Source organism: Ambystoma mexicanum, chromosome 11, assembly GCF_040938575.1.
Source record: "Ambystoma mexicanum isolate Mex_15411 chromosome 11, UKY_AmexF1_1, whole genome shotgun sequence".
Classification (NCBI taxonomy): Eukaryota; Metazoa; Chordata; class Amphibia; order Caudata; family Ambystomatidae; genus Ambystoma; species Ambystoma mexicanum.
The window spans coordinates 1020513601-1020532137 of record NC_090934.1 but is presented as its reverse complement, the minus strand read 5'-3'; the positions used below and the strand labels follow the sequence as shown (position 1 = coordinate 1020532137).

General features: G+C 42.3%; 1 protein-coding gene across 3 annotated transcripts in view; it reads right to left on the bottom strand.

The window, feature by feature from the left end:
• The window catches only part of SLC24A1 (solute carrier family 24 member 1), a 334300-nt gene that overhangs the window by 81014 nt on the left and 234749 nt on the right, over positions 1–18537 (bottom strand). The gene's annotated exons all lie outside the window — the stretch shown is intronic.

Below are 18537 nucleotides of genomic sequence, written 5' to 3'. Positions count from 1 at the left end.
GGGGGTTTCACCCCCCCCCCAAGCCCGCTTTCACGCCCCCTCCTGTCCTGCACCACACTTTCCCGTCACACACTCACACCACTCATTACATTTTAACTTGCACCCCCCCTCCCATTCCCACTACATACATTCACCCACCTTTCCCTCACATACATGTAAACACACATGCACACACCCAAGCACTTACCTTACTTCCACGATGTCTGTCACCCGACTGCACCTGTCAGCCCCTGTGCACACTTGTGTGCATCTCGGGGATTAGCTGTTTTTCACAAAATTGCCATGCACCGAGAAAAGGGCAGTGTCAACGGAGCAAGGTAAGTGCGGGTGGGGGCTGGAGAGGGTGAGTGGAGATGGAATTTGAGGTGGGTGAGAGGGGTTTTAGGATCAATTTCAGAATACAGAATTATTGATTTTATTCACAAGGTGCTGCCCTTTCTCACACTTTTTAACATCCATATTTAGCCCCTTGTTGCGCTCATCCTGTCCCACGGTTTTTGCTGTTACTCTTATACTACTGATATCCAGATCATAGTTCATCTTGATCTGGCTCATCCCTCCAATGCGTCTCAGTTTAGGGACTGTTTGCGTGCTGTGGCGGCTGGATGAGCGACAACTAGCTCAAAATAAATGGGGGAAAGTCTGAGGTTATGGTGGTGGGTTCTGTCTCCTCATCCTCTCTTTGGACTCCTTCTTTTTGGCCATCATCTCATGGCCCTCTTCCTGTTCCTGTTTCTATTGTAAAGCATCAGGGTGTTAAACTCTCTGCATCACTCTCTATGGAAGCTCAGATTGGCACAGTTTGCCAGTCAGGACACTTTAAGTTGAAGATCCTGAGAAAGATCCTTTGGTTTCTCCCTCAGTATCTTAGTGTCCCTGTAGTTGCTCTCTTAGTGCTTGGTCATATCGACTACTGCAACTCCCTGTAACTGACACAGCATGCTTTTCTGATCAAACGTCTTCAGATTCTTCAGAATTCTGCAGCTAGGCTAGCCACTGTTACTCCTTTTAGGGATCATATCTCGCCCATTTTGTCAGCTTTACGCTGGCTCCCTGTGGTCAAGCGCATACATTTTAAATCTCTGTACTTGGTCCACAGGGATTTCATGGACTGTATGCCCTGTCGTCTGTTACGGTCTATGGACAGGTCTCTTCTCTCAGTCCCTAAATTTCACTATGTCCGTATTGGCGGCCGGGCTTTCTCGGGGGTGGTTTCCACACTTTAGAATGCCCTTCCGATTTTTGCGCTATACTGCTGATCATTTGCAGTTTCGTTGCTCTTAAAAAACTCTTTTGTTTTGAGCCATCTGTCTAGCTGATGTTTCTTGTTCTGGAAGCTTTGAGTGACAAGTTGCCGTGTGGCATATGTTGCAGTGTACTTTGTACAAAAACGAATAACATAACATAACATACCTGAGCATTGAACTCTGAGCTGAAAGTGAACTTTAAACAAATGTGGCACAACAAATTAACCCAAGTCCAATACATTAAAGGCTAAGGGAAGCCAAACAGTGAACTTTAAGGAGTGAATAAAGTGTGGCAGGGCTACAGGTTTCCAAGGTGTGTGAGATACATGGTGGCAGAGCCACAAAGCGACCAAGGTGAAGCCAGAGGAACCCAATAAATACACTCTAAGCCAAGTGCCCAATAAGAGTAATCAAGTGACAGTGACTTGGTGCGCAGAAAGAAGTACCAAGTAACCTCTGTGTGGGGGCTGAGGAGCCCAGGGTTCCTGGTTACGTGACCTGTGATGGGTGCACCATGTGGTCTGACAACTGTGCCTAGACTAGAGAGCCCTTAATGGTGAATGCTAAGGACACCGTGAAACAAGCGCAACAAAACCACTGCAAAGGAGCTGGCAAGGCAAGCCAGAAAGAGGGTCAGGTTGACCTGGTGTTTGTTAAAGACTTTTGAAAAGACTAAGACAAGTGTAATTAAAGGCATTGAAGTCTTGGGGAAGGGAATCCTGAGACCTAAGGGAATACACTTGTTGTCTTGGCACCAGAGTTTCAAGACCCCTTTGTTTTGGATTGTGTTACTTGAAACTTGGAGAAGGGAGCCCCAAGGATTAGTTCTGAACTTTATTGCCTTGAACTGGAGAAAGGTCAACTTGAAGGGGTCGTGAATGAAAGCTGTGAGCTGGAAGAAGCTCAGAACATTGTTTACACTGTTTACTTTGACTTTGACACCCCTATACATTTGTTAATTATAGTTGTGAGAGCAAGGATAGGTTTTGGACAGAGACAGACTTTCAGGTTGAACTCTTTGACTCGTACTTTCCTTATTTTCATTCAAGTTAGGAGATCCCACTTTAGTATAGGGCAAGTTAGGCCTTCAACCATCCTGACATTTAAGTTAATATATATCTTTTTGTTTGTGTCATACTTAATGCCTTCACAATATCCACTATGAACTTCCTTCATGGGGCCCTATTCGAACAACCGTTGCCCAATGACACATCCTTGCATTTAATTCTATCCATCTTTTAGTGAGCGGTCTGTCGGAAGGCCCGGAGAAGTCCTTCCACATCAACTTACTGGAACCCAGAGCAGTATGTTTGGTATTGCGATACCAAGGGTTCAACTGCTCAGGTCCTCAAGGACAACACTACTGCCATGCACTACATCAACAAGATGGGCGATGTAAGGCCACTCAATCCGTGCTGGGAGGCCATTCTCTTATGGTTTTGGGCGATCCAGAACGAAGTGTCAGTGACAGCGTCACACCTCGCTGGCCATTTGAACACCCAGGCATCGAGCTGAGTTGTCTCCCGAGTGTCTCATGAGTGGAGGCAGAACAGGGAGGCTCTGTAGGTGATCTTATCCAGGTGGGGGAGACCACAAGTCAACCTGTTTGCAAGCAGCTTGAACTGGAAGTGAGAGACCTTTTGCTCCACGGTATTACCGTTGGGAAACTCTCTTGGCGATGCACTAGTGATATTGAAATGGTCTATGCGTTCCCCCTGTTTACGCTGATTCCTTCAGTGCTGAGGAAGTCGAAGCGGTGCAGGACAACTATGATCTTGATCGCACCAGACTGGGCACAGAGCATCTGGTACCCAGTCATGCTGGACATGCTGCTATGTCCCACCTTGAAGATCCCCTGGAGGGAGGATCGTCTGAGACAATCATGTGGCAGGGTACTTGACCTCAAAGCCAAGAGTCTCAGCCTTCATGCCTGGATGTGGAGAGGTTGAGGTACAAGGTTTGAGATCTTTCAGATTAGGTTCTGGGTGTGGTGCTCTCTGCGAACGGGACGTCAACCAAAATTATATATGCTTGTCGCTAGAAAGAATTTTAGAGGGTGCGTTACGATAGAGAGCAAGCTCCACTGTCTTGTTCCACTACAACATTTTTGGAATTTTTACTTTCCCAGGCCGCGTCAGATCTTAATACATACATGGTGAATGGCTATTTGGCAGCCCTCTCAATATTCAGAGACATACCCGAACAACGTTCTTACTTTAAGGTACTGTGGCGAATCCAGAGAATGTGTCCCTATTCATCCCCATTGGGAATGGGGAAGTGAGCATGTTATGCTTAACATCCCCTACGGGACAGGGCACACAGGATCCCACTGGCTGTGACCCCCCTTCATTAGGGGACAAGGAATCCCCAAACAAGAATCCCAAAAGTCTAAGGAGGAGTCATTCTTTCCTATGCTAAGTTCATGTTATCTTTTTATAATAGTGGTAGTGCAGAATTTAGATTAGAATAGGTTAGTACAGAGGACAGAATTTTTGTAAGACATCCTGATGAGCCTTTGTTTGTTATTTTCTTTGAAATTAGGGAACTCAGTGTAGGAGTAGCGATAGAAGAGGCATTTTTTCCTATAGTAAAAATACACTGTTGCAAACATGTCTTCTTGTCCATCTCCCATGGTATTGCAACTCTTAACCGACTCCCAACACTTTCCCACCTAGAACTTTTCTGGTGACAGCGTTGGATTTAAATTATATTTTGAGGTTTGTAATGGCAGCCCCGTTTAAGCGACTACACACATGCTCTCTAAGGCTTCTTTCATTGAAGGTGGTGGTTTTGGTCGCCTTAACATCAGTCAGAAAAATATCGGAACTGCAGGCATTGTCCAATTCGCCTAATTTATTCAGTTCAGTAAAGACAAGGATAACTTTAAGAATTAGATCTTCAATTCTACTTAGGGTAGTTTCAGAATTTCATTTGTCCAAAAAGGTACATTTGCCAGTATTCTTTCCACCCACTCATCCATCCAAGTCTGACGGGAGTCTTTAAAGTTTAGACCCCATTATGGTGTTGAAATAATGTGTGTCCAGAACAAAAGATTTCAGAATGCATGTCCAAATATTTATAGACTTTGCTGGCCACAAGAATGGGAAGGCTGTGTCTAAGAGAATTTTTTCTGTTGGCTGATTTTATGTATCACTTCATGCAGACAAGGAGTGCCTGACAGCATAGGGAGCTCACCCCATGATAGGTGGGGGAGCGACGTGCCCTGTACAGAGAGAAATGTCAGTGACAGACATTTGCAGTTCAGAGTCTTGGTCCTCTCTCGATTGCTTCTCAAAGCTCTATTTATTTTTATTTTTATTTTTTTCAGTAACAGACTTTCTGCTTGCATTCGATAATTAAAACCTGCTATACATTTTATTGGGATGATTTTAAGAACAATGTGATATGTAAAAGTTGCAATGTTACAATTAAATGAATAGCTAAGCATGTCTATAACAAGCCAAAACTGCTGGCTTTGCTAATGCTTGTTTTTTTAATTTCAGTTGGAGGTAAGGTTAAGTTGCACTTATTAGGATTTGAGTCTGAGACCCTGGGCCTGCACTACCGTACGGTTATCCTGCGGCCGGATGTAGTTTTTAATTTTGTGAAGCGTGAACATTCAAAGCCAGGCTGTTTGGGCCTTGTTGGCTGCTGTCAATGGTGAAGCCGAAGTCAGAGAGTTGTGGATCAAATCCTCCTAGGCGCATATCATTGAGTCATTGTTGTTTAGCCGGCGGCTCAATGAGGATGAATTCAGTCTTGGATGAGGCTAGTTTGAGGTAGGCAGTTGATATCGAGGACTGGATGATGGCTAGGCAATCACAGAGACGAGCGCTATTTACTCTCATGTACAGGTGAGTATTGTCTGTGTATTGGTGAGTGGCTATATTGGGATCTATGAGGAGAGTGTCCAGAGGTTGCATGTAAATGTTAAAAAGGACTATGAGAGGGTGGAGCCTTGGGGAACTCTGCAGAAGATCTGGAGTCGGTTAGAACGCAACGGGTTCATCTGTATGGACTGGTGTCTGGCCGACAGGTAGGAAATAAACCAATGTATGACAGTGCCAGAGAATCCCATCCTGTCGGCATGGCGGGAGAGGAGGATGTGGTGCTGCACAGTGTTGAATACATTTGACATTCTGTGATTAACTCATTTCTGATTACTCTGATAACGAGGCTGATGGATGATAGCTAAATATGTTGCTTGATTCTGTGTGGAGAGATATTGAAGTAGGAAAACTAATGCTTACTGATTCGACCAGAATGTTGCATAGAACGTAAGTTCCATCTCAACACAAACGTCCACACTGGGTGTAGCTTTTTACATTTTTGTGATGGACCCGACTTCTAAATGGAACTTTAAAAACCACACATCTTGCCCTTGATGGCTCTCAATATTCTGCTGATTGGGCATATATGTTCTACAAATATCAGGTCATTCAACCTTTCGTGTCCTCTCTAATTGCCCAAAATTATCGTTTGTGTTTAATTATTTAACCTGATTTTAAATTAATACTCCTGGGTTTACCAAAACATTGTATAATCTAGGATCACCATATAATATTGCCTAATATTTTGATTTGCAGACAGTTAATACATAAGGGCCTTCATTACGAGTGACCTGGTATGGAGAAAAGTGGCGGTAACAATGGTTACTGTCACCTTTTCTGGACCGGTTCACTCCGAGTCTGCTGGTAGGGGCTGTGAACTACCATCAGGCCTGACCTGCATGTAGTTCTGGCCTCTACCAGCAGATAATTTACTGAAGCACCGGCACCGTTCCTAACGGTTACCGGTGCTTCAGTGTACCCATTCCTGTGGAGTCCTATTGGACTCCATGGGAATGGGGATTTAACGTTCTGTCGCCGCCCCTAATATCCCGATATTACCGAGATAACGGGTGGCGGAAATGGTAAGCCAAGCAACCTTGTAATGAAGGCCAAAGACTGAAAATACATTGATCTCTCTAAATATCCAAATATGATCACTTGAAAATGTAAGTTATTTATTGCCATTATAAAGAGGAACCGCTTTTTCTGTTAAAGGCTGGGCTGATCTTTTTCTATATACATGGACAGCATTGCATCTCGACTCCCTATCCAAGAGGATACATGCATTCTTGAATTATTTGTATCTTTATGTTTAATTCTTATATAATTCTAGCATCTTCTATGTATTGTTTGATGAGGGCCATCTGGTATTAGTGATGTCCTCAGGGATTCTAGCCCTAAAAGCCTGGTGTGTGGTAACCTTTTGTTTCCACGGCCAAGAGACTTATGCGCTTTTCCGAATTCCTCAAATGCACAGATCCTACAAAGAAATCAGAAGGAAAACGTGGAGATCTTGCTAATGGTTCTGTTTTGACCACCGTGAAGGTGGTTTCCTCTTTTGTGGACTCTGTCCCTGGAGGCTCTTTGGATATTTCCAGTGTGGCCATCCCTACTTTGATAGCCTCTTCTATCGGACACTACTCTTTAGAGGTAGTGTTGTTGTGCATATGTGGTCTTGGCATCTCTTTATCTGTTTGTCAGCCCTGGTCTCATGTTGATACTTGCTCTTCCTAAAGGGTTTCCTTCCATGGGTTTAAGGTTGGATGTCGATTTTGTATTCTTAACATGTTCAAGTTCTGTTGTGGTTAGTCATTTCAACCTTCCACTGTCAGTAGACCGCATTTCTTGAAATATTATCCATGCAAAGTGACTTGCCTCGGATTAAGGATAGGATACATGCCTTCGCCACAGTTTTTGAGAACAACAGGCAATTTTTACATGCTCCTGTTTCTCCTTGTTACCTTACATTTGTGTTTTTTGCACTGCAGGAGCTCCTTGCTGAGCCTCCAGAACAAAACGATGATGAATTTCTTATTCTGCTTGGACGAATAGTGTGATAAACACCATAATGGACCACAAACTCGTACATACGTTCCTGGGAGCTGGGTGGTCGTACATTCAGGGTAATATCTTTGGCACAAGATTTCTTCCCTTTTCCCCCCTGAAACAGCACATTGTACTTTCTTTTTTCTATTCCAATTCCTCAAGAGGAGGTTTTGGTGCATTCTCTAGATGTGGTACATCCCTTATCCATCTATTTGTCCTGCACACTTCAGTTCCTGACCTGTGATGCCTTTTTTATCGGATTTTCCTGCTAATTGGGACAACCAGAAAACCTTTGTTGTGCTACTAGCAAGGATTAAATGGTTATCCACTTAGGGCATGGCAGCTTTTCTGGGAGAAATTCCAGGAGTTTCTGACTTAAGGATATTTGTAACTCAGGAATAAGGAGCATGCCCAAATCCTTTAACCTTGGATATATGTGTGTGTGTAAGATTTTTCTTAAGCGCAGACCTTAATGGAAAACAAAGGAGCGCTGTTCAGAATAGTGCATGGAGAGGTAGACCCTCTGTGTGGGGGTGGTGGAACGCTGGCTGGCGCTTTTGCTTTTAAGGCACTATCTGAGGAACTGTTTGAATAGGAAGGTCTTCAGTGTTTCATTGAACTAGAGAAGCACTGGAACTGATGGTGTCAGGTAGGATATTGTTCCACTTTGACAGTCCATACTGGGAGACGGCCTGTTTCCTGGTTTCCTCCAGCCTTTTTTGTTTTCCAGTCTCACAGTGGAGTGACTTCTGGAATTGTGACACCTCCATAAATGGGTAGCTTTGAAGCTAGGTTAGGTGGCACTTAAGTCATCACTGCCTTAATGTAATGCAGGCTGCTTTGAAGACGAACCTGTTGATATGCACACCAACTCTAGGATTTTGCCCTGGGGCTGATACTCTCGCATTTTCTGGCACCACTGGTTAGCCATGCTTCAGTATGTTGTACTTCTGTGAGTGGCAGTGAGGCAGAGAAACCTGTGATCAGTGCATTCTCCCATCGTGGTGAAACAGTACTAGGGACTGAATGGCATTCCTGGAGTTAGGTGGAGGTAGGGAGGGTTATATTTTGCATAGGAGTGACACTTGATACCAAGCCAATGTCTGTCTTTTTAGCATTGTGCTCGTCAATGGTAAAATCTTGAGATTTTGCACTCCAGGTTAGTTTCGGCATCAACCCTTTGAGATTCATATTGGTCCTCCATGATTTGATCACCGTTTATTTATGTCAGTTGCCTAAAAGAACAAACTCAGTCTTGGCGAGGTTGAAGTATGTGCTTGTCATACAAGAATGAATGGGGCAAAGCAGTGTTTTAGCAATACAATGTCTTCAGTGCGTCTGACCTTTAGGTACAGCTGTGTGTCCTCATAAAGGTTTTGTAACAAGAGGTCAAGGTTCTTGAGAGAGGTTTCTTGATATTCCATGTATAGGTTACAGATAACTGATAACAGGATGGATTTTTGAGGGACATGACTGGGTGGTGGCTACCTGATGGATCGGAGGCAAAGCAGTCAAAGACAGAATCTGCAAACTTCATTTGTGTTTCAAGAAATGTAAGTAATGTTGCGTAGTTGATGGTATTGAATGCTACTGAGACGTTAAGCAGGACCAGGAGACATGAATACCATTTGTTGCTGATTTGTTAAAAATCTGATTCTAAATCTCGATTGAAAGTCCTGCATCAGCCTGTATTGATCTATTCATGTGTGCAATTGTATAGACCAGGTCTTATCAGTGATCTTACTTAAGAAGGGAAGCTCATATTCCAGAGGAAGTTTGTGAGCTCGTCCAGGTCCAGATTTGCTGTTTAAGAAGCGACATATTAAGCCTATTTTGAGAGATGAGGTGAAAGTCACTTGGGACACATTGACGATTTGAAAGAGGGGCAGGAGCAGTTGGCCCTGGATAGATTTGATGCTGGAGTCGAGGAGGGCATCATCCTTGTAGACAGTGCGTTTGATCGATGAGAAGATGTTGGAGTGTTCAGTTGTTGAGATGGGCCTGAATTTGGACAATTCACATTCTTTCTATTAGGAAATCTGTGGTCGGGATGGATTAAAAGGGGTGTTACAGTCAATATGCGTCCTGATTTTTAATATGCTCAATGTGTTTAATGTGGTGCCTCATTGGTTGGTGATGTGTGTTTGTGAGTAAACATGGGTGTAGATGCATTCTTGTGCCAAAGTAGCTGTTCATGGCTTTTGAGTGGGATTAACAAGCTAGCATTCCTTGTTACATTGTCATGTTGTAAGCACTTTGGTGATGGAGGACGAGGGAATAATGACCTGATTACTTACTGATAATTTTCATTACTGTAAGTTCAATTATTGCTTGTTAAAGTCCTTGCATGCTTGCCCTCTTGAAACCATGTGCTCTGGCTTTTCAACCAAGTAAGATATACCTACATAGGAGATATGAAGTCTGACTGTTTTCATCTTTCATATAAGAGGTGAAGTGTGAGGTTCTCCTTAATTAATAACTGGTGTTTTGGGGATTAAGAAAGTATGCTATTTTTTATAGAGTGGCAAGTTGGAAACCTGTCTCCTGGGGGAGGACTTGCCTCGCTTAGTAAGTTTAGTGACCAAGAAGAATCAGAAGTAATGGAGATTATCAATAAGTAACAGGGCCATATACCTGCTGCCAAGATCATTCTGCCTCTGTTTATCCCGACTGTCACTTCATGTTAAAACAAGGCTCAGGCATGGATGATATGCTGTAGGGAAATAACTGGAGTAACATAAGATTTACCCATCTTTTTTAATTCCTCTAAACACCTAAATCCACTACCCTGGTACTGCATTCATGCACAATAACCTGGTCATGCATTCATACTACAACATGTCCCTAAATGCCTTCAAACTGGCAAAATAGCTTAGTGGCTTGATAGCTAATGCTAGGATAAAGGTGTCTATAGAACAGCCCATCCTTTCAGCCTTCTGAGGTGAATAAAATGAGTCAATAACATGGGTATTGAGTGGTTAATACCTGGTATTTACATTCCAGGAGGCAATTCTGTCTGTGCTGTGCCCTTTATAAATATCCATTTGTATTACTATTATTATTATTATTATTATTGTTATCATTAGTAGTAGCAGTATTATATGCATCAGAGCCTGGTCAATCCAGCCAGTTTTGTACATGACAGGTCTTCTGCATAGTTACTAAAAAGCCTGGTGTCACAAGGGACACCTTTGCCAGTCCAATCTTTGTATCCAATGAAAGTATGCCCCTTCTGTAATTTTTGATGTATCATTTCCCATGATAATTATCAGTCCACAAAGCGAGCTGTTGTTCCCACAGACTGAACATTTTGAAGGGGTCACTTAGCAGATACATTTCGGCCACAGGAGGTCTCTTAGATGTTGCTTGCAAACATTCTTGCATTCCAAGTTATCCATCCAATTCCCAGCCGCGTTAGTTCACATTCACTGGCATAGCAAAGTTAGAATAGGCATTGGTGTAAGCGGGAAGGATGAGCCCACAACCGGTGTGACGCGCACCTCTCACACACACGTGCGCACACAAAAGCTACACATTTCTTCTTTACAAATTTTGGAAGAAGACAAGGATCACAGTATTCTATTAACATTACACACATCAAAATAATATTTAAACTGCCCAAAAACTACAATCTAAGATATGACAATTATAAAGACCACACAACGTTTCAACAACATTAAAACCATTGTCCCCTCTATTATTCTTGCAGTCTTTAAAAACACTGCAGCTTTCTTCCAACATGATTTTGCTCGATAGCCATAGGAAGCCTCAATACATAGAGAGTGTAGAATCCTATTGTGGCATGCGCTTTGCTGAAGAGTAAATGAATGGACAGCTTGCTAATGGCCCACAGCATTTCACTTAGGATACCTTGCGCATCCCAGATCGGGGAGCCTATGATTTCACAAATGTAAACTTATGCACCTCCTGGGTCGGAGCTCATTCAGGGAGAGCGTGAGCATGTGCGTTTCACAGAGTGGACCTTGCTCATTTCACTGAATGGCATGTGTCCATCTCACTGAAACATGCTTATATATCTCCCTTAAAAGTGCTCGTACATCACACTGTGCCGCTCCATCGATGTGTGCAGTCTGCAGGTCTAAGGTTTTTACACTTCTCACGTTACCTTAGCCCTCCATGCTTCAGTGGTGGAACAAATTACTGCCTTTTAATGGTGCTAAAATGGGTTTCCTAAACCCTGCGCGTGGGATTCAGGAACATCAATCCACACCTAGGTTTCAAGGATTCTCCTTAGATGCCTGACTGTCCCAACACTAAATGGGGAAGAGAAGTCAAGGCTACAGTCTCAATAGGAGAACACAGTGATGAAATGATAGTGTAACATACAACAATGTACAATAAGGGATTGCCTAGGAAATATATTGGTAAACATATATTCTTTTTTTTTTGTTGAACTTTTATTTTCAAGTTAACAAATTATAATACAGTACAAATTATCACATGAACCAAAAAACATAATAATTAAGACGCATTCAATTACACAACTATGTACACCCCCCTACAACCTCCACCCACACACATAGGAACATCACCAAAACTAGTATAACGATAGAAACTTTCCCCAGATTTTCTCAAACAAACCTTCCCCTCTCTCCTGTACAGCACCCTTTCCATTTCTGCCAAATTGTGCATTTCATTTGTCCATGACCCAATGGTCAAGGTCAAAGTAGTTTTCCAATTGCACAAAATTATCTTCTTACCAATCATGGTTCCCCTGAACAACCATTTTTTTCTGACATTGTGTAAGATCGTCCAATAGTTCATCACTTCCCAAGATCACCATATTGAAGTCCATGGTAGGCAACCCCTCAATCACTCCATCACACACCTGACCAACCTCACTCCAGAACAACCTCGGCAACCTACAATCCCACAGCATGTGTTCCAACGTACCCGACTCATGTAGACATCTCCAACAATCCGAACTCCCCAACATCCCTCTCCTCCACATTTTTTCTGGTGACCAATAAATCAGATTAAGGATCTTGATCTGTCTTGACCTCTCAGTAAGTACCAAAGAGCATAATTTAACATTCATAAACATTTGTTGTCACAAGTCCTCAGAGATATCCGTACCAATTCTTCTACTCCACTCTTCTCTATATATACATTTAAGCAGAAGAGAAAATCCATTGTGTTACAGATAGTACCTTTTTAGGAATATGGGTTCTTTTTAGGGTATTGACTTCTGCAGAAGTCACCTAATATACAGGATTCATTTTTTTTTTATCCAAATGTAGTACTAGTGTTTTTAGATTATGAAAACCCCAACCTTAACCAATGGGATAAAATTGAGGGAAATCGCGGAGGTTATAGGCAAGCCGAGTGCTCACATTTTTTACCACCAGCAAAAATCATGGTTTTCTGCAGCTTGCGCCCAATGATATACTATGGTAGAATGTTTCCATTCAAGCCAATTGGAAGCAGAAACCTTTGAGGTTATAGGGAAAAGGGGATTTCAAAGTTGTGGTTCAATGGCAAGGGTGTGGATTATGCAGGCAGCGACCCTTGGCTGGGACCATGAGCAACATTAATGGAGCTCTGAGATTGCGGTATGGTGCAGTTAATTCTGAAGCTGGCATCAATTTCACAGTAGCCAACACAGTGTAGAGAGTCACCCTGGGCTTCACAGAAGGTAAGTTGGTGTTTTGGAAAGTTGTAGGTCTCAGATTTTACCTACTGCCAGTTACAGGAGCTCCGGGTCCTTCCTGTGCTTTTAAATGGAACAAGAAGTGCTGAAGCTGTGTAGCCCAGCTCGTTCTGCCAGGTCAGAGGAAGGGTGTACCAGTGTGGATTCCTTTGGTCATGTGAAAAGAAGTCTGGATTTTGCAAAGCCCAGCACCCAGCACTACTTTGCTTTCATATTATAGAGTCGGAACAAATGCTTCAGCACTGCCTAAGTCTTCTTCAGGTAAGATCATGCAGCTACTTCAGGATGAGTTCCATCCATTGAAAAAGGTATCGTGCAGAAGCCACTATCGTTATAGCACACCTGGGAGGGATTTGAACATCTAGCTTCCATCTAGATACACTGCAGCAGGCAAACATTTGGTGTTCACCCAACCAGGGTTGATTGCTTCATTCAAACCTTCCTGGACAAACATTTATGTGGATGGAACAGTGAATCCCAAAAACCTGTTCATGCTCCTGCCCTGATCTTGTCATTGCTACACTGTGTTCCAATCAGGAGTCTCAGGAAGGCCATTCAGTCATTTGCATGCATACATGGTAAACACAGTCTTGTTTTGGAGTTTCGTTGGACTTCTAAAACCAGGTTGCCAGTTTAATGGGTACCTGCAGGAAACAAACCTTTGTTCCCTGGAAAGTAAAATGGCTGCAGAAGCATACAGCTTTCTAAAGTACAGAAAGAGCTTCCGCCAGCCAGTGAGTTACATTAGGATCCAAGCAGGGTGATCTGCTCAGGAAAATAAACAAAGTACTTTTGGCATACCCTCCTCTGGGAGTTGGAGGGAGACACAGGAAACATCACACCGAGTTAGACTTACATCACCAGTGAGAACCTGGATGAAGGGAAGCAGAAATGTTGAGGGCCATGAAGTTACAGGATAAGACTTTCAACCTAACAAATGGGATTCTGGGTAATTGAACATTTGTTCGCAAACCTTTGACACTCCCATGCATTGTATAAAATATCAATTTTTATCCAAGATCTAAAATGAATATGAAAGACATGAATGATGATGACCTTTTAACCGAACTGTATAAGAAATATACCCAACCACAAATCTTTCAATTGTGAGTCTGTATGCTAGAGAATATGGGCATTTACTAACAACATCTCGATTGCCTCAGAAATTCCCACTCTCTTCTTTTCTTACCTGCCCTTTTCTCTTGTTTCCTCATTCCACAAAGTTCCTTTGTTACCTTTTTTTCTTCTTAAACTTGGCTTTCTTGTGCATTTAATTATTACATCTTTTTCTATCTTATATGCCACTATGCTTTTTTTTTTCTTTTTTTAAAATGTTATTTTTAATTTTTAAACGTTTCATTTGTCTCCAGTTTTCCAAGGTTTCTTTTTAACTTATTACAGGTTTGCCAAGACTTAGAATTTCTTGTAGAAATTGGCATATTGTCAAGATAAGTTTTGGCGATTTGCCGTTGAGCATCTCGATCCATCTCTCTTCTGTCTCCATTATTTACTCTCTGATCTTATAATGGCTGCCGAATCTAGATCTTTGTTCTGAGAGATCGTTGCATTTCATTAGTAGGTGGAACAGTGTTTCAGATTTTGGAGTGTCTGAACAGAAGCGGCAAAAATGTTCTGTTGGAGTGATTTGTCTGGTTTTGGCTAGATAGAAGCGTGTTGGTATGGTGTTTGTTCGGTCTTTCAGATATATTGCACAGATTTTGGCATCAGGAGAGATGGTCAGGTAGGCTGGTAATTTGGTAATGGGTCGAATGTCTGTGTCACATTGTAGGTTGAGGGTGTATTTTGTTTTTTCATCAAGGGTTTTTATCCAGTCATTTTCCATTATTTTTATTTTTGCATGTTGTCGCATCATAAGCATTTCATGTGAGATGTCTTCTGTTTGCATGAGTTGATACAGATTGCCTTTCCACTTAGCGAGGATTGTTTTGTTCATTGCTCCGTCGTGGAACTTCAAGATTTGATTTGCTGGTGTTTTCTCATCGGTGAGGAGCTTGCGATGTAGGTCTAATTGTTTCCATAAGACAATTGAACTGATGGACTGTAATGCTATTTCGTGTCTGATCCTAGGCATTGGAAAAGAAGGTGGCAGCTGCAAGATCTTACGCCAAAAGAGGGCTTCTAGTTTTGTCCGATTATAGTCTGTTGCGTGTATCATGGTTTCTGTTCCATAGACTATTGTCGGAATCACCTTTTGCTTGTAGTATGTGGTTATTGGTTTGATGAAAGAGTATTTGCCGAATTTGCGCTGGATCATACAACCTTGCCTTGCCAGAGATTGAATCTGTTGTTCCAGTTTGAGTCCACTCTTTTTCAAATTTGGATTGGTTTATGTGGATGCCCAAGTATTTGCATGTTGTTACTTCTTCAAGCCGATTGTCATTTAAATAGATTTTTAGTTTTCCGTTTTTATTGGTCGGTCTGGACAGTTGCACGATTTTTGTCTTTTTTGTATTAATGGTGAGTTTGTTAAGATTCATATAGAGGCTTAGTTGGCTGAGGCTGTTTTGTAGACCTGATGGTGTCTTGTCCAGGAGAATGATATTGTCCGCATATGTCATGATTGTTATCGGTGTTGATTTGATCTTTGGGGGATTGAGGGCATCGGACTGTAGATGAGTCTCAATGTCTGCAGTAAAGAGATTATACAATGTGGCTGCTAGAGGGCATCCTTGTTTTAGACCATTTTCGGCTTTTATTTTTGGTATTGTGTGACCTTCTCTTGTAAGTCTTATTGCTATGGTGGTGTTTGAATAAAGTTGTTTGATTGGGCCTAGTATATCGTTAGGACATTGCCATTTTTCAAGTTTATTCCAAAGTTTTTGCTGGGATATCCCATCAAAGGCCATGTGGAGGTCTATGAAAGCCACATAGAGTTTTGTTTTGTTGTGGATTGCTTCATGTTTTATCAGATTTAGCAATAGTAAGTTGATGTTTGTCCTGACATTTGGGGTGAAGCCATTTTGTCTTATTACGAAGCGCTTTGTGTCAGTTGCCCACTGATTACGTTTTTTCAGGAGAATCAATGCGAACAGCTTTCCTAACGGATCCAGTAACGCAATTGGGCTGTAGTTTGTCGGGTCGTCCCTCTGACCTTGTTTATGGATAGGTACGATGGAGGCAGTTTTCCATGATGTTGGTAGCTGGTTAAGCTTATTTATGAGCGTGATGATGTTCCTCATGAGATTGGCCCATGAGTGTGGATCTTTCTTTATCATTGCATTCATGTTCCGTCAGGGCCTGGAGCACGAGATGTATTGAGTTTTTAGATCATCTCAAAAATGTTTTGATAGCTGCAGTTTACTGTCCACTTTATATTCTGTCTTTGTGAATTTTTTCCAGTTTCTGATGGCCGAGCTTTGTGTATTTTTGTGTAATGTTCAATCCATCGATGTTCAGTCACATTTCCTGTCAGTTTTTGCTGTTGTGCTGCATTGTTGTTCAGAAGATTCCATAGGTCTCGGAGATTGTGTGTTTTGTAAGTTTCTAAGATTGCTTCTGCGTCTGCCTGTAGTAGCATCATTTTGTGCATTTTGATCCAGTTTCTGTAGGTTTGTTTGGCCGCTTTTATTTTGGCGAATGATTCCTTGTTTTTTTGTTCGTCAATTGCTGCACTGTGTTTCTCAGTGCCCTTTTCCTTTCAACTAGCTCCTTGTTGTAGGAGTGTTGATGAGTCTGTAAGGTTTGCTGTTTAGCTGGTTTTTAGTGAGGTTGACGTAACTATCCGTAGTTCAATTTCTGGTCGTCAGGTAGAGTAGTTTGGATAAATTGTCTTGTGAGTGAGCTTGTTGCTTGTTGTGTTATGCAAAGTTTTTCCCAGCTGTGCAGACTTTCAGCCGGGTAGGACGATTGGGCTGTGGTTGGCGCGGCATGTCTTGCCCATGCACGACAAGTTGGTTATGGTTGCTCTTTGTTGTTGCAATTGTGCTTGTTGTTTGTACTGCAGCTCTAAGCTCTTTGCAAAGATAAATTTAATCAATAATGCCGGATGATTTGCCTCGGGACCAGGTGGTAAGGGACTTGCCTGTTTCGTCTTTAGAATAATCAATAGATAGTAGGTTACGGATGCTGGTTTCATTGATCCATTTTTTGGCACGAATTGTTTGTTTTTCGTTAGGAGTTGGTTGTCCGTCTTGTTGCCATAGGTGTAGGTTTAGGTCGCCACATAATATGAATTCAATTCTTGTATGTTTGAGAATGAGGTTGTCAACTGTTAGAAAGACACCGTCCAAGAACGCTTCATTGTTGATTGCCACTGAATTCCAGTACAGATTCATGATTGCAATTTTTTTTTCGTGTTTGGGTGTCGTCGTAGTAAAGTCTAGGCCTTCCTTTGTTGTTATTTTTATGACTGTATTTTGTATCCACGTGTTGATGTTTGTTGTGTGCAGTATTGACCATGTAGGGTCAATCTTGATTAGTGTAAGTAGACCTGATGAGGGTCTTCTTTTGGTTCTTGTTGGGGCTGGGTTTAGGAAGGCTAGAAAGCCGTCACAGTCTGGAGTATTGGAAAGCCAAGTTTCTTGAAAACAAATGATCTGATATGAGTCGAATTCGGGTGATGGGTCATTAAACAAATGTGAGTTTCCCCGTGTATTCCATGAGCACAGGGTCCAGGTGTTTTTGTAATTGCTTTAGGATTGCGTTCCATCTTCTGAAAACACCACTTTAATAATGCTTGGGCTTTCAGTGAGTACAGCTCATCATGGTACTGGTTCTCAATGAGACAATGGAAGGTGCAGATCACCCGCTGATTGAAGGGTGGGAACTTCCCCTCAGCCCCTCCTTCTTGGCACTCTTGGCACTGGTTACACCAATTGGCCCCATGATGCCCCTTTATCATTTCTCCTTTGTTCCCACCAGACTATGTTGCTGAAAGCTGGCAACTAAAAATGAAGAGTGCCCTTATTCTCCCCAACCTGTGTTCAGTACCTCACTTCAATGAGGGCATGTAAAGCAGTTGGACAGTGCGATTACTCAGTGGTTATGCGTGAGAACCTGGAGAGGAGAGCAATAGGCAGCCATGTTCCCCGGCCAGGGGTTCTGTTACCAATCTCTACTCTCAAAAATCTTACTGTTGCATTTCAGACACAAACCAGATTATGGCTCGCTACAGAAGAGCTTGGCATGCTTCGTAGTCATGAAGATGCCTCAAGGAGATCTTCCTTGTGCTGCCAACGAAAAGGGCAGTCACAGTTGGCGTAAAGTTAGGTTTTATGGAGCTGTGTAGAATAAAGTGTGCACTTGATGTTATATTATGAGAATATGCTTTTCTCCTCTTTTCCATAAACCCGTCTTAGGAAGGCAAAATTGTCGCAGCAGTATGCGTGTATGATGTGTTGAAAATGCCAAAGTCTAAATTACTAGTACATCTAAACTACTTGCAGGACACAGAGTAATGTATTTCCTTGGCACTGCCTTGCTTTCCATTTGTCTGCTCAGCGATGTCATTTCCTTCTTCTCCTTCCCTCGGACAAGCTGCATACGCAGAACGCTGAGTATTCGTTATGGATGAGCCCTAAGATCTATTGTGGAAATGCAAATTACCAAGTAATCTTAAAGTCCAATGTCCTTTTCACTTTTAGTGTCCATGTTTGTCATTTGAGTTGTTTGAGGCAAAAGTCTACTTCATCCCTGTTTAAACAGCTGGGTAATTTCGAATGTCCGCAGGGTCAATTTTTATGTCTCCTTCCATCGATTAATTTGGAGAAGCCAATGTTGAATA